Source organism: Cavia porcellus, unplaced genomic scaffold, assembly GCF_034190915.1.
Source record: "Cavia porcellus strain 051 isolate PalLab524CR breed Dunkin Hartley unplaced genomic scaffold, mCavPor4.1 scaffold_9, whole genome shotgun sequence".
In the NCBI taxonomy this organism is placed as follows: domain Eukaryota; kingdom Metazoa; phylum Chordata; class Mammalia; order Rodentia; family Caviidae; genus Cavia; species Cavia porcellus.
In genome coordinates, this window is record NW_026947492.1 from 51,828,340 (window position 1) to 51,845,585 (window position 17,246).

At 32.4% G+C, this 17,246-nt stretch overlaps 1 long non-coding RNA gene across 1 annotated transcript in view; it reads left to right on the forward strand.

Moving 5' to 3' along the window:
• LOC134477562 (uncharacterized) overlaps nucleotides 1–17,246 on the forward strand; it is a 113,598-nt gene that overhangs the window by 85,475 nt on the left and 10,877 nt on the right. Inside the window, exons 2-3 of the long non-coding RNA XR_010049576.1 lie at nucleotides 10,396–10,582; nucleotides 16,631–16,968. This is a non-coding gene — a long non-coding RNA (uncharacterized LOC134477562). The remainder of the gene's footprint in view (nucleotides 1–10,395; nucleotides 10,583–16,630; nucleotides 16,969–17,246) is intronic.

Below are 17,246 nucleotides of genomic sequence, written 5' to 3' on the forward strand. Positions count from 1 at the left end.
GTGACTTCCTAACTCATAACCTTAAAATGTCACGTGAGTAAATTCCATTGTAGTCTCAGTATGATCAATTCAATAATTTTCATACATTTGCAACTGATGAGCAAGAGAAAGGCACATTCTTATGTTTCTAACCACTGTTTTGAGTATCACTTTACCATCTTATGCGAATTTTCCTTATTGGTTGGTGACATTGGTAAAGAATGATGTCATTGTAAAACACTCAACTGAAGTAAGATGCTATAACAATCTAGATTGGTCCTAGATAAAATACCTTACCTTTAGTGAATCCATTGACCTTAAATCCCAAATATTACAATAAACCACACTTATGATGAGATTTATAATTCATGGTCAGGTCTGTTTTTATTTGATTGTTTTTAGGAAGAAAACTCTTATCCTTCCTTTCAATTGTATTTTACATATAAAAAACATAAGCTATTTTTGTTTGCAGCATTTACAGTTGTGATGGCACTTACCTGATTATTCAGGATAGATGATCTTAAAATTGGTCAAACTCCAATGAGTTATTAAAAACTGAGCAATAATTGGTGGCAGCAAGAAAAATATAATTTATACTCTACATCAGAATTATAAATGCAATTGTTTTGACTCAATGCAATTTGCTAAATCCCCAGAAAGTGCTTGAAATATATGATTTAGGATAAAGTTAATCCTAAAAAGAATTGCTAGCATAATAAACTGGATGACTATCAGAGAAATTCTGGAGAGAATTCAAGAAGTTTGCATTTTCAAATGACTATTTCAAAAATTCTAAAGTCAGTTTTAAAATTTAAGAAGAGAAGAACTACCAAACAATTTGTACCACAACATCATACTTTTCACTGATTGAACTGAGGTCCAAAGACTGCACAAACAACAGAGCAGAGGATTAAGAGAAAAGATGCATTAGTTTAATTTAATGATTTACCAAAAATAATTACCTGAAATGGTAACTTGACTTTTCTAGCTACTACTGTCTGTTAGGAAAAAGATGGAAATAATGTGATCATTTTAAAAATCCTATTTCACTAACAAAATTGAAATTATCTGAACTCTAGAAAATACTTGAAAGAAATTTCTACATCTTGTTTCAGAAAATGTAGTTGCAGTACACAGGATAGAAATGGGCTCAAAGTTTAAAAGGTCTTAACTCCTGAAAAGCTTATGGACATTTTTCTGGCACATTGTTTATCCAAATGTATTGCATACAGTGGGGCATCTTTTAAAAAGATAAGATAGAATTAATGCAGACCTAACTGAATATATAAATATGAATTAAACCAGGTAATTATACAATTTGGTTCAGACTGATCATTCCCAAAACATTAAATGGAAAGAAAGAAAGAGAAACATTTGGACTGTCACTGTAACTCACTCTAGGTGACATTATAGTCATGTAAGGTAGGTATTGTTTTTCATTTTACACAAAAAAGACGGTAAAAGGGATTCAGCCTCATTTAAATAATGAATGAAGTTTAGATACTTAGTATTTTATGAAGTCAAATTCAATGGGGTCTTCCAATATATGATATATATTACTGTATTGTCTTTTAAATATTTAAGGAATCTGGGCTGAGGATTTAGCTCAGTGGTATAAGAGCCTGCCTTGTAAGTGCAAGGTTGTGAGTTCAACCCCTGATACAAAATAAATAAATAAACTAATAAATAAATAAATAAAAGAAAGAAAGAAATAGTATAAATATTTAAGAATCTTCCTGGAATATTCTAACCACATTTTGACTTAGTAGGGAACTAGTCAGTTCATTGAGATATGAAATCATTAGAGATATTCTAGAATCTAAAGGGAATCATAAAATAGTATTTCCTGTATCTAGTTCTCTAAACAATGTTCATTGGTGAAACAGTGTATAAGTCAGATAAAATTACATAAAACAATATAAAAATAAAAGAACAGCAGATTGTGGTGTGACACACCTGTAATTCCAGCACTTGGAAGGCCAAGGCAGCAGTTTGCCACAGTTTGTGGCCAGCCTGAACTACATAGTAAGATACATACACAAAATACATACACACACACCACGCACACCACACACATACACACACACACACAAAAACTAAAGGACAAGATATGATATATTGAGATATATATATATATATATGAAACACATATAAATCTATAATCCCACTCTTTGGAATATGGAAAAATTTACTACAGTTCTTTGAGTTACCTGTGCTTAGAAAAGCTTTCAAAATATTTTCTCACTTAGAAATACATTTTTAATTGTGAATTTTCTTGGAGTCGTATGGACTTAATTTTAAATACTGGTTTTGATACTATACTTATAATTAAATGTCAGAATTCTTAATTATGACTACATTAATTATTGGTTTTATTGGTTTAGCTATCTCAACCATTTATTTGGAAATGGTGGGGAAATACCTTCAAATAAGTGTTAAGATGGTTAGATGAAGTAAAAGCCTTTGGTTATACTCCTAAAATATTTAAACATACTGAGCAATGGATTTTCATCAGTAAAATAGCAATATTACTGTGTGATAAGTAGTTTTAAAGATGAAAACAATAAACATGTAGAATCAAACACATAACAAAAATTCATTAATAGCTATTATTATCATAAAATGAACTGGTGTTTCCCAGCTTGGGATGTATATTTAAGAATCACCTGGAGCAGTGGAGTACTTGCTTGGATAATATCTGATCTGTTTCAGAGTCTGTGAGTGCATTCAAGTTTAGGTATAGATTTTTTTTCAATACTGAACAAAAAATTATCATCATAGCTTCTGGTTAACACCAAATGGTGATCTAATTTTCTGCATCATACTATTTGTCTCTTATTTCCCCTGAATTCATTCTTTTTACATTAGAGATTATTCAGTATAATTCTAAAGAATTTACGCCCTAGTGAACAGTAGCAACATAGCCTCCAGCCATGACTATAGCTAACATAAAGTGCAGTTAGAGTTGCTTGAAGTTTGGCAATCCCCTTCATCTTGTATAGGAGTATGTAAAGTTCAGAACAATTTTATCTTGTTATTTTTAAAGCAATTGTTCTTATTATTAAATATTCTAATTTCTAACTCAGAATAAGTTAAAAAAAACCCTAGGTTGAATTCCTATTTTCAGTTTTAAAATTTATTATCTTATTCCTTGATTGTTATTTTAACCATGTAATAAAAATTAAATTCACCTTTAATGTTCTGATTCAATTTTTCTTTGCATCTTTGATATTAATTTCCTTTAATGAAGACTTTAATTGTGATATTCAACTCAAAATTTTTGAGAATTTTATGTTCATCACATTCATATCTTATTAACAATCTTATCACTTTAAGTTGCTCCTTTTTCTCTTCAGCTTTTGAATTTCTGTATGTTTTCCTTATTGTTGTAATAAATGATTTTCAGTGACTTGTTTTCCATTTAATGCAGAAAATACTTGATTATGCTTAATTTCCCCATGAGTGCCAGATTATTTGAGGTGGTGAATATTTCCACTGCCAATATAACCTCACACTTATATCTAGCAAAACATGATATGTGTACATTGCTTTTGCCCTCATTTTTGTAATGATCAAATCCCATCCTCAGGTATGGCACTAAGACATATGATCCAGCAGATACAATGGTACCTGAAGTGTCACTGGCAGCTAAAGATGCTGTTCAAGTCTTTGGTGTGTCCTTGTTGGTGGAGTTTGGAGTAAAGCTCTGCCACCATCTTCAGACAACTACTCTCCTTTTGAAAAACAGCTCTTTGCCTGCTACTGGGCCTTAGTGGTGCTTGATCATGGGACACCAGCTTACCAGGTGATCTGAGTTACTATCATGAGCTGGGCATTTTCTGATCCATCAAGTCAAAAAGTTAGACATGCACAGCAGCAGTCCTTCACCACATAGAAATGGTACATACATGATCAAGCCAGAGCAGGTAGGGCATATGTAAGTTAAATGAAGAAGTTCCCCAAATGTCCATGGTTCCTATTTCTGCTTCATTGTCTTCTGTTTCCCAGCATGCAGTTATGGTCTCACAGGGTGTACCATACGATAAACTATCAGAAGAAGAGATGACTAGGGCCTAGTTCTTGGATGGTTCTGTAGGTTATGCAGGCATTATCTGTAAATGGAAAGCTGTAGCATTCCAGCCTGTGTCTAGGCTATCCCTAGAGAATAGTGAGTGAAAATTTTCACGGTGAGCAGAACTTTGGTTAGTTTGCCTTATAGTACCTTTTGCCTGTAAGGAAAAATAACCAGATATGCTACTGTATACTGGCTTATGGGCTGTAACCAGTGGTCTTAATATCTATGCAACCTTGGACAAGACACTCAACAGTTCTTTGTCTTAATTACTTCCACTATCAAATAAGAAACATACCACTTAAACTTGTAAATTACATAGTAGTTCCCTTTTAAATGTCTACTTTTTTGATTAACAAGAAATAACTTTCTATAATAGCAGAGGTAAAAGTATCAAGTGGATCATTAGTTCCTACACAACTAGTAGTTTTAATTGCACAGTATTTTTTAGGTGATAAAGTATTGGCAAAAACATTAAAAACATGCCACTTTGTATTAATTTGAAAATTTTGTCTATGTTCTGTCATTTAAGAACTCTATGACACTGAGCAATTCACTTAACCTATGAGTTAGTCTCATCTCTATAATCAGATAATTATAATATCTACTCCATAGATTAAAGTTTACAAAAAATGAACATGGTATTAGAAGTGCTGATTCCTTGAAACTCACAATACCAACTTAAACTAAAATAGAAATATCAAAAAATGCAATATCATGATAAAATTTTTTTAAAAAACATGATTTTATTACTATTTTAATTTTTCCCTTAATAATAAACTGTATCACTTTTCTCTTTCATCATTTTATTGCAAAAGTACAGTGAAATAAAGTGATTTGCTTAGAATTAAATGAGCGGTTGCTTGTAGTACAAATGGAATACTTGAATTCTACTTCACTGACAGTCTTCTCTAAGTTTTAATAAATGTTAGGCTGAGATAAGATGCACTTTGGGGAATTGAAGTAAACATCTCCCAAAGCTGCATAAATAGCGAGGAAAAAACAAGAAAGCTATTATCTTTAGAGTCATTTGATGATATTTTGAAATAAATCAGTTTTTAGTGGAAATTTTATGAGACATTACACATGAAATTTATCATGTTTTCAATACCAATAAAAAGTTAATCTGACTGTGTTCATTTACAATGTTTCCCATCATAAAGATGAAGAAAGGGAGGCTCATAAAGCTTAAGCAACTTTCCCTCAGTGCTAAGCCAGCAGTCAGTTCACGTCCACGGGACTGCGCATTTTAGACTCTTCCCACCACTGACTGCTCCTCAAGGGCAAAAAGAAAACCAGTTTTCCCCCTTCTAGGTCTACTAAAAGTCACTTAAAAATGGTTGCGGAGTGCTGCCACTTATTCTCTCAAAAAAGAAATCTGTTGGTTATAATAGTCTGAAACCCCTTTGTCAACTTAACATTTTGAATACACTAACAGATGGCTTCTCCCTGCTCTAGGCAGATGACGGATCAGAAATAAGTAGTGTTGGGAGACTTCTTGGGAATGCTCAGGGACAGGAAAGACAGCTGTCACAGAATATCTTAATTACAGCATTTACAAAGTTCTAATTAATGTAATGGTGCTTTTATGATTATATTAATGTTATGACCATGAGGGTGTTTGCTACTGAACTCACTTGGCAAGATAATTTGGAAGTCATTGTGTATTTTAAGGCTAACAACTGTTATATGAGCTTGAAGAATTTTGGCTTTCTGGTAGAAGTAACAATTAAAATTATTTTATAGCTAAAATGTATTTTTAATTTTTTCATTAGTACATGTTTGCGATACATAATGATTATATGCATTTTGGGTTGTTGATACATGTATGTAACATATCTGAATTTTTTCTTATCCCCTTCTTCAATCCTTGTTCTCCTGTCTTCTCCCTCCATTTTTTGTTCTTCTTCCCATTTGCAAATTTCTAGCACTCAGGTTCCTATTATCTATCTTTTATTTGTTCTTCCGTGTATTTATACTCTCCATTTGTGGTATAATAGGAACCATGTGATATTTAAGATTGCATGTCTAATTTATTTCAAATAATGTTTTCATTTCAAGGTGCAAATGTCCTACAAATGACTCAAGCTTATCTTTCTTTATGACAGGGTAGTACTTCACTGTGTATAAATACCACATTTTCTTTCTTCTTTCATTTCTTGGTGAACATATAGGCCACCTCCAAGATTTAAGTTTTATGAAATGTGCTGGGTATATATGCGTATATATGTGTGGGTATATATGCGTGGATCACTATAATATGTGTTTAAATCTCTCTGGGAGACAAAGAAAAAGGGAATGATTAGGTTAAATGGAATTTCTAGTTTTAGGTTTTAAGAAATTTTCATACTGTATTTCATAGTTTCATTTTTCCATGTAGCCCCACCAACATTTTTTATTTTTAAATTTTTTATTAGGAGCTATTCATTGTAGAGTAAGATAGAATCTCATTGCTCTTTTAATTTGCATGTTGAACTTCTCTTCATATATTGATTAACAATTAATACTTCCTCTTGGAAGTGTCTATTAATTTCAATTGTCTTGTTTTGGGTTGATTCTTGTTTTGGGGGTGTCTAAATTTTTTTCTTTCTACATTCTAGATATTAGTTATTTTCCTGAGGAATAGCTGTTGAGACTTTTTTTTTTCATTCTGTAGGTTGTTTTTTCACTGTTGGTTGTTTCTTTTGATGTATGGAAGCTTTTAAATTTGACATGCTCCCATTTGTTGATGTTGGTAATATTTTCTTTCAAACTGAGATTCTGTTGAGAAAGTTGTTGCCTATGCCTACGAATTCAAGAGTTTTATCTTCCAGCAGATTGTTCCCATCTTAACACTTATTTATTTAGCCCATTTTCATTTTAGTTACATACACAGTAACATATATGGGTTTAAGCTAAATATTTTTATGGATAGCCAATTTCCCCAACACCATTTGTTAAAGAGGCTTCAGTAGGTTTGGGGCACTTTTGTCAGTGATTAGATAGTTGAATGAGCCTGGATTTTTTCTGTATCCTACATTCGGTTCCATTAATCTGCACATCTTATTTTTGTACCAGTATAATGCTGTTTCTATCACTGCACTTTGGAGTATAATTTTAAGTTGGAGATTGTGAAGTCTATTCTTTGTTCTTGTTGCCTAAGATTGCTTTGATTATTCCAGGTCTCTTCTGGTCTCATATGAATTTTAGGGTTATTTTCTCTTATTATATGAGAAATCCTACTGGTGTTTTCATTGGCATTGTATTAACTCTATATATCTGTTTTGAGACTGTGGCCTTTTGACAATATTAACTCTGCTTGTTCAGGAATAGAGGACAGCTTTCCATTTCAGTTGTCCCTTTATCTCTGTTTTCAGAGTACTGTAGTTTTATTGTGGGGATTTCACTTCGTTGGCTAGCTCTGACCTGAAGTATTTACTTTTTCTTGATGCTTGAGAATATATTGTTTTCATAATTTCTTTTTTGATGGATTTGTATTAGTATACAGGAACAATATTGACTTTTTTTTATCAGCACTGGGGATCGACCTCACAACCATGTGCTTGCAAAGCAGGCGTTTATGCCTCTCAGCTAAATCTCCAGCCCCTCAAATATTGATTTTTGTGTTTTTTTTATCATGATATAGTATTGAATTTCTTTATTAAATCTAAGAGTCTTTGTGGATTTTTTTGGGTCTTCTATGTAAAGAAGCGTGTCATCTGCTAACAAAGACAATTTACCTTTCTTTGCTATACATTTCTCTTCTATTTCTTTCTCTTGCCTGGTTGCTCTGGCTAATATTTCAAGCACTTTATTGGACAGGAATAGTGACATTGAGCATTTTGTCTTGTTCCTTATTTTAGAGGGAAAACTTTCAGTTTTTCTTCATTTAATATAAAGTTGGCAGCAGGTTTTATGACAATGTCTTTTATCAGAAGGTAAGGTCCTTCTATACTTGTATGCACTCTATATTTGTATCATTATATACAGTAATAGAAGGGTTTTTTCATGAATTGATAGTGGATTTTTTCAGGACTTTTTTCTGGATCTATTGAGATAGCCATATATTTTTGTAATTGATTCTTCCAATGTGATGTATTTTGTTTATTTATTTGAGTATGTTTAACCATTCCCACATAACTGAGAGGAATCCTATATTAAAAGCACATCTTGTCAGGAAATATGAATGTAAAGTTATAGAAATGTGTATATTACAAAGTTAATACAGAGTTATGATAGGACATACTGGATCAGTGCCCTTAGAGTTTAGATTGTACAAGTGTTCATATACATGTGCTTTGTGATCTTGGGCAAGTCATTTTACCTAATTTTGCTTTACATTTTTTCAGTTAAATGGGATGATGTGAATATCTACCTTTTTACATTATTACATTAGAGGAATTTAGGTTAAATTTAAATCACATTAATGTACTTTTGTTTGTTTTCTTGCAAGAAGCAACAAATTCTATTGTATTTGGATATTTAAATGAAAACTATTTGAAAGTGAGATGGAAACTTTGAATTCCAAATGTGCCACTGATTCAATCAAATTGGTAACATGATTTTTTAAAAAAAATTATTATGTTCTCTCTTTTCTGTTATTTGAAATAGAATACATGAGATGAGCAAGAAATGGTCTTGGACCAGACAGCGCTCATTTTGAATTGTGCCTCTGAGATGCAACTATGTGATAAAGGAATGTTCCTTATTTTCTCTGGGTATTAATTACTTTAAGTAAAAGTTGTTTGCCTATCACTACCAGACATTTGGAATTACTGTGCAAACATGCAAAATAGCATATAATACAGCACCTATGTATATTGTCAGGCATGTTTTATCTTCCATGATTTTCCCTTTTTTATACAGATGCTATTTGCAAGTTTCAATTTATAGATAGTAAGTTAGACTTCATCGACTTTAAACATTTAGGACTAATAAAAATGTTTAAAATTTAACTTGCAAATAAATGACTATTTGTGCAATTCTTTATGTCATATTGTTTCCAAAGATTTTCAACCTTATGAGGAAAGGTCCAGACCTAAGTTACCTAGTAAACATTCAAAAATGTCTGGATAAATTTTAGAATTCCACTTTGAATATTATGTTAAAATTGATTCAATCACTTTAACATACTATACAAAAAATGTAACATCAGCAATAAAATGTTTCAACTAAATTATTTTCAGATCACTGCTAATCTTTTTAAGATGTCAGTCGATTACATTTGCCAACTATTTTGGTAAGTTGATAAATGTATAGCAGTTTCCCCATTATCTTCCATTATTTTATCCTTCTTATTTTTCTCCATAAACATGTTGCAGTTTGAAATTATATTTTGGTTTTCCTTACAATTTTATATATGTCCTTATCTGTTTATTTGATATTGTGAGTTTGGCTGCCTCTTTTAGTATTATCTAACTGGGTATCTAGTGCATAAAAAGATTAAGAGGTAACCAATAACGTGGCTTGCATCTGTAACACAATCAATTAATGCTTTCCCTACTGCCATGACATACAAATATCTTGATTAAATTTATGGGCTAAAATAAATGACTAGATAATTCAGGGAGACAGAATATCATTAATAAAAGTACTACTTGGAATCACATAGATATACTTACTGGACAGAATGTCTAGAAGCTTAACTTTTTAATGCCATGCAATGAATTAATCTAGATTAAACAAATGCTTACGTAAAAAAATAGGATGATTAAAATGGTGTTAAAACTGAAGCTAGAAAGAAATTAGAATGGTAGATATTTGTGAGACTATTACAACAGAAATATATAAATGGACTTAGTTCTAAATATAACAAGAACAAGTAGAAATTAATAGTCAAGGAGCAATCTGGGTCTCGAGGGATTTGTGGATGAAAAATTGTTAAGATGGGATACCAAAGTTATGGGGAATTTGTGCTAAAATGACCTAACTAACATTCTTACTGAAGGCAGGCCAGGGTGATGAGATATGATGACTGGAGGATTCTCAAAAAAAATGACTAATAAGATTATTACTGGATGATGTAAACTTGACAGCAAGCTCTGCAGATGAAGAGTAGTTTTTAAAAAGGGCTTACTAAAATCTAATTATAGGTTAGTTAAATAGAGAGTCTTCAGCCAGGTGTGGTTGTATAATCTCAGCACTTGGAAGGCTGAGGCAGGAGGATTGCCTAGAGTCCAACACCACCCCAGGCTATATGAGAGTTTCAGGCCAATATGAACTATGTATCAAGACCTTGCCTCAAAAAATCAAACTAAAAAGCAAAAACAAAATATAGTCATTGTTATAAGCAACATGCTGAGCACAATATATAAATTTCCATTTGAAGATAGACTAAATATATGAATTCTATTTCATTTTTTCAGTATTTATTGAACATTTGTATATGCCACATAATATGATGAGTGTGGAAACACAAAAGAGAATAAAATACAAACCCAGCATCTGAAGAACTCAACATCTAGCAGCGTTCTGCAATTGAGGATGAAAAGTAATATGTTTTAAGTATATACAGACTGAGAACATGTGGGATGAAGAAGAACCTAAATTCAGGTAAATAAAATGAACTGAGGTATAAAGTCACCAAAATTTGATGAGAGAACAACATGTTTCTTGGCATGGTTATAAGCATGAACTTCTAGGTAAAGTTAACACCAAGATCAAAGTCATATGAGTGAATATGAAACAAACGTGGCAGAGAAAATTTTATGCCGTGGTTTAAATAGTGGAGTTTAAAAGTATTTATGAATTGGCAAAGGTGAGTCTGAGAGGTTATAAAATAATGCTTGAAAGCCTCTATATCTAAGACCCGTAAGATAGATTTTTAAGACAATGATGAATAATTTAGCAGTTTAAAGCAGGAAATTTTTATGGTCAAACTTTGTTTTGTTGTTACATTTTTGTAAATCACTGTGCTGGTGAAAAACGAGATGATCATAGCAAGTCAGAGATATTTTGCAGGAAAAGAGATTTTCTAGCAAGTCTTAAGGCTCCAGGAATGAATATGAAAAAAAATGAGGTTGTTTTTGGAGTCTGCAAAGGATGAGTAAGGTTTCAATAGTTGGTAATGGGGAAAAATAGTACTTTAAGAAGAGGGACTTGTACATGCAAAGGCACAAATTTCACACCGCCTATAAGGAAAAGAGTAATCTATGTAATTATGGGGGTAGCTAAGTGCCAGTCAGGGTTCATCATGCAAATTGGGTTCTATTTCCTTATTAGTCTGGAATTTTTCTATTAAACCACTTGCCTGTATTCATGGCTTACTATGATATACCTGCTTTTGTCTAATAACGTTTTATAATAAATGAGGAAATTAGAACAGGTCCTGTTACTCTGTAGTATTTTAATTACTTCATGTCAAATGTTGAAAAATTAGTTTGCATTCTGGGAGGTAATATACACTGATACCATTAAGTCAGCTTGCAGCCTCATTTGTCTCAGAGACAGAGCCAAATGATTGCAGTGTACTTAACTTCCACAGAGCCAGGTGGCTTGAGGACAAATGAGGCGGAGCACCTTTGGCACCCACTGTGTCTTCTTTTCTTTAAAAAGGAAAAAAGGTGCTTTATAGATTGTCCCTTGTGTGAAGCCACTTTCCACCTTCATCATCTCTGTCTCTTCTGGTGTGTGCTTTGAGGGACTCTATGTGCATTTCCTGTATTTCCCAGACATCTGGCTTCTGATTGGACTCACTCATTGGACTCATCAGTCTTTATCAGGGGACAAAAGAAGCAGAACTCTTTCTACCTCTCGCTTGATCGCCTCATACTCAGCAGTGGCTGATTTTCTCCATGACTGTTAGCTCTTGCAGTCCCTCCCCTTCTGTGGTACTGCTGATCACTGTCTCTAGAAACAATTCCCTTTCCTTGACCATTCAAAGTCTTTTCTCTTTTCTCCTCCAGATTGGCTGTTGTGAATCTTGTACTATAAATTATTTCCTCATCAAATTTTCTCCAAAACTATTTTAGTGAAATTATGTTTAGTGAAACTAAGTGAAGGAATAATTTTCATTCATTTAATTCCTACTGTGTGATATCATGCTAGGGACTTTCATGAATATCTCAATTCTTATTGCAGAGATTGCAAAAAATGTATTCCATGTTTACAAATGTGGACACATAACTATATGCATATAATAGTGTCTAATAGCAGGAAGTACTTTAAAAAGCAAACCTCTCTATATTTTGTCCATCTTCTAATGAAATTTTCAAAGAATTCATAGTTTAATAATAACAATATTTTAAATTGTAATTTCATATTTTTCACCTATGGAATGCAGAAATATTATTTTATATGCCATATTATACATAGTTCTTTAATATCCAACTTGGAAAAAACTCACAAATGTTTAAAAAAGAAATTTCATATATTGCAGGATAATATCTGGAAGTAAAATGAGTGTCACACTTTATAACCTAGATGCTACTTATTTTTATGTTCTTGAATTTTAGCACTGAAGAACTCTGACCATAAATTTGAAGAGACATGGTAACACTTAATGTCATTGACTGTGGTGATGTCAGTGGACACAACTGAAGAAAAGGAAGCATTTGCTTCCAAGAGTCACATAAAATATAAGTATCTATTTGTAACCAATAATTAGAAAACAGCTTGTAAAAGATATACTTTAAATTTCATTTTAGTTTATTTAAAACCTTAACTTTAACCATATCTACAAAATGCCTTTTCCATATAAACTAACATTATTTACGTATTTCTAGTTTGCAAGGGTCAAGATGTGACCATTTTGTGGATGCATTTCTTCTTTTGACTCTTTGTAAAGAAAATCCATTTAGGAAAAAAAAAAAAATTAGCCAGGCAACAACAAGGATACCTCAATTGCCAGTTAACATACAAAAATGAAATGCTTTGTTTACAATCAAAGAAAAGCACAATAAAACTATAAGTGAATAGTATGGTATATATACCAAAAAAGCTAATATCAAATAGGGCTAAAATTATTGAGTGTGGGCAGGGATGCAACCTAGTGGAGCAGTGGCTGCCCTGCAAGCGTGAGATACCAAAGTTAAACTTATGTTCATTTTGATATTTTCAATAGGGTATATGTGAACCAAAATTTACATACAAAATAGTCATGATAGTGCTAGTTATAATAGAAAAAACACTGGAAATGACACATATCCACTAACAGTACAACTCACAAAAATGCTTTGGTAGGTTTTTAAAATGAAACAACATGGATCTCATAAATAGAATATTGAATACAAGTTACTATAAATGGATTTACACTAAAAAGTTTAATTTTTATATATTTACATACTTGAAAAAAATTTGATACCAGCTATCTAAGTAGTGATTACCTTTGGAAGTAGATTAAGTTATCTATTTTTCAACTTTTAAAACCTGGGAAAATATCCAATATATATAAATTAAGGGAGAGAAGATTTGATTTGCTTCATGGTTTTAGTCCATGGTTTGTTGGCTCCAGTGCAGATATATCATAGTTGAATTAATTGGTAAAGGAAGGTTTTTCAGCCTATAGCAGCTAGAAAGCGAAGAGAACAGGAACAGCTGGTGACAAAGATGCCCTGAGGTGATCTACCCTTCCAATTGGGTCCCACCTCCTAACCGCACACTCAGTGGTGAACTCACTGATGGATTAATCCACTGATGAGAAAAATGGCCCGTGAGCTATCCTCTTCTGAGCGTTCCATCCTGCAAACTTGAAATTTCTGAGAGGCATTTTAGATCTAACCCCTAAAGAGGCACTTCTGAGATGTTGTCATTATATGTGGACTTGTATAAAGTTTATATGAGGACTCTCACTTTCTGAAAATTCATCATGCTATAATTTATGATTATTTTTGATAACATTTCTATGATATATTAAATAGTTTTCATAATCCTTCATGTTTTGAGGAGTTCAGGACAAATAACCTTGATGCAATAATTCACACATTTTACCAAATAAATTGGTTAGGAAAACAAAATACACAAACAAAAAAAAAAGATTGCCGGGTTATGATCCTATAGGTTGTGGTGGGTTGAGGGGGAAGAACGTGAGCGTAAGTAGGAAAAAAATATAAAGCCAGGATTCCACCCCCCCACCCCTGATTGTACCTAAGTAATTTCTTTGTAATGTGTGTGAAAGGCTGTGAGGTATGAATGGCTCAACTGCATTTATATTTCCAGGGGATGAAAAATTCATTTTGAATTGAATCATAGTGTTCTGAATGTTCCCCTGCCACATTATGGTAGTTCCAAGATTTGATACTCACAGTGAGCATTATTTATAGCTACATGAGACCAACTATATTAACAAATTATTTTTTAATACAGAGCAGAATAGATTTTGAAAAGCAAGGACTAAATACTGGTTTTATGCTTGATTAATACTCAAAAACTATTATTTTGATATTGCATATGTTGTAGCATTTACTTCCAATAATGACTCTGTTAAATAAATACATACATATCTTGATTTTCCATCAAAAGTGTATTTATTAAGCATTACATTAACTTACAATCCTATATTTCCTCAGACGTCTCCCTTAGCAAAGTAGAATTGATATTTCTCTCTATGTTTCATCTTCCCTCACGCACAACATTTCTTACTCCAATATGTAAAGGCTTAAGTCTTTGACTTTCTCTCTAGTTTGTACACTGAATTATATTTCCCACTTTCTGGAATCCTATCCAAGTGACTGCTGTATAGACTTTCTCATTAAATATTTGTTGAAAGCATGTGGGGAATGGGGGAGACATGTACCTTAGAGACATGAGAGGTCAAGTTTCCTAAAGGAAATTAACATAGAATTTGAACCCAACACTTTCTGAGTCTAATTCCAAATTTTTCTATTAAATCATACTAAATGGTCATTAAGTCTCAATGCATTTGTCAACTTTTGAAATTGAAAAATGGAAATTGCCTCTCTATTTTAACATTTCCCTCCTATTTTCCCTCATATCCACATTTGGATTTGCATTGAGTTTTCAAGAGCCAGGCAAAGTTCCTGTTGCCCAGGAAATAATGCACATGACCAAATGCCAGTTTTATATGATTTAGAAGAAAGAGGTGTATTTCAGGTGATTTGCATAAAAATAAAATTTATATCTTCCCTACAGAATAGGCTCTGGTCAGCAGAGCAAAAATCAATCTGTTTGCTCCCAACTTTAAATTTCCATAAGTCATTACATAGTCCATAATCACATTGATGTAACTGAATTGAATTTGAAGAGATTATTCTGTGTGAGAAGTGACTTTCAGTCATTTAAACTGCAGATATTCAACAGATGAATTCTTTCAAACCTGAACTCTGTTTTACAATAAATTTGTGACCTAATTTTCATTTTTCTCTGGGTTCTTACTTTCTCAAATGAAGAGATCCTAGTAGTTTTCACACTTGGCACCTTCATGTGGATGGACACAGAGAAAAGGGGGCATTCAAATGTGATAAAAGTGGGTTGGTAGCTCATTAAGTAAGATTACAGGTTCTGAGGTCATTCATTTTATATCTCTGAATATGAACTCTCTCACATAATGCTGCTCTTCCTCTGGATAAGTTTCCAAGCCTCTGAAAGCCTTAATGCGTACATCTATATGATACAGTTAGTAATGGAAACTACTTCACAGAGTTCTTGCAAAAATTAAAGTGTAAATATGTAAACCTATGTTTGTTCGGTGGTAGGCATGTTGGCCATTGTCATTATCTCATTAAGTGTAATATTAGTTCTAAATACTAGAACAGCTAGAGAGTTGGGAAGATTAAGAAGGATCTAGGCAAAAAACTGCATATACTTTCAACATTTTGCTACAATAATTGTTTACATTTCCTTTATTCATTAAATATTTTAAAACATTTTTCTTTAAGTTGCATTTTTAAAAACATTAAAAGATAAACATGACACAGAATTTCAAAATAAAATAATTGGAAATTAATGCTGGTTAATATATTGCATATTGTTATCTTCAAAGTAGTTGGTCAAATTATAAGATTTAGGCATAAAAAATGGTCAAACAGTGAAAACACAAACTTTTCTTTCTGATAAACTAACAATTTAGTAGTGTAATTACCTATCTTGCAGGTATATACATACACAAATATGTATATATGTATATATGCATATATATATGTATATATGCATATATATATGCACATATTTTTTCCCTTCTTTCTTTTCCTCTTTTCCCTAGCCCAGATGTTCTTTCCTTTTGAGCACTTTCCTTCCCTTTCATTTTCACAATATCTATTTTAGATTTTTGATCTTATTTACCTTCAGGGTTTTTTTTTTTTTTTTTTTTTTGTATATTAGGGAGACAAGATGATATTTACATATGCACGTCTGATTTATTTCACTGAGGAGTATGGTGTCAAATTGTATTCATTTATCTATGAAAGTCTCAAGTTTATTTTTCTTTATAGCTGAATAATACACCATAAAAATATCATATCTATTTTATCCATTCCACGGCTGATAGGCATTTGGGTTGTTTCCAAGTAAAACCTATTACAATTTGTTCTGCTATAAACATGGGTGAACACATATCACTCTGGTACAATGTTTTCAATTCTTCTGGGAAAATACCCAGATGGAAATAGCTGAATTGAATGGGACCTCTAATTCTTGCATTTTCAGAAATCTTCATGCTGATTTCCACCGTGGTTGTACCAGCCCATCACCAAGAGGGAAAAGTTCCTGTTCCCCACAGCCCTGCCAGCATTTGATATTGGTTGATTTCATGATGACAGCCATATCTTCTGGAATGAAGTGGAATCACAGTATTGTTTTAATTTGCATTTCTCAAACGACCAGTACTGTTGAACATTTCTTCGTATATTTATTTGCCATTTGTAGCTGTAATGAGAAGTGCATGTTCATCTCAGCTGCCCATTTTTGGACTGGCTCTTTGAATTTGAGGGGCCTAATAATTCTCAATTCTTTGAATGTTCTACAAAGAAGTCCTTTGTCTGCAGGTCAGTTGGATACATTTTTTCCCCATTCTGTGTGTTTTCTTTTCACTCTGTGATTTCATATATGTGCAAAATCTTTTTAATGAGATTCTACTAGTTGATTCTTAAAAATATTTCCCATGTGGATTTTGTTTTGTTCATGAACTCTTTGCCTACTCCTCTGACTTCAAGATTTTTATCTATTTTGTCTTCCAGTAGATTTGGTGTTTCTATTTCACGTTTAGATATTTGATCCATTTTGACTTTAGTTTAGCATATGGTGATAGATATGTGTCTAGTTT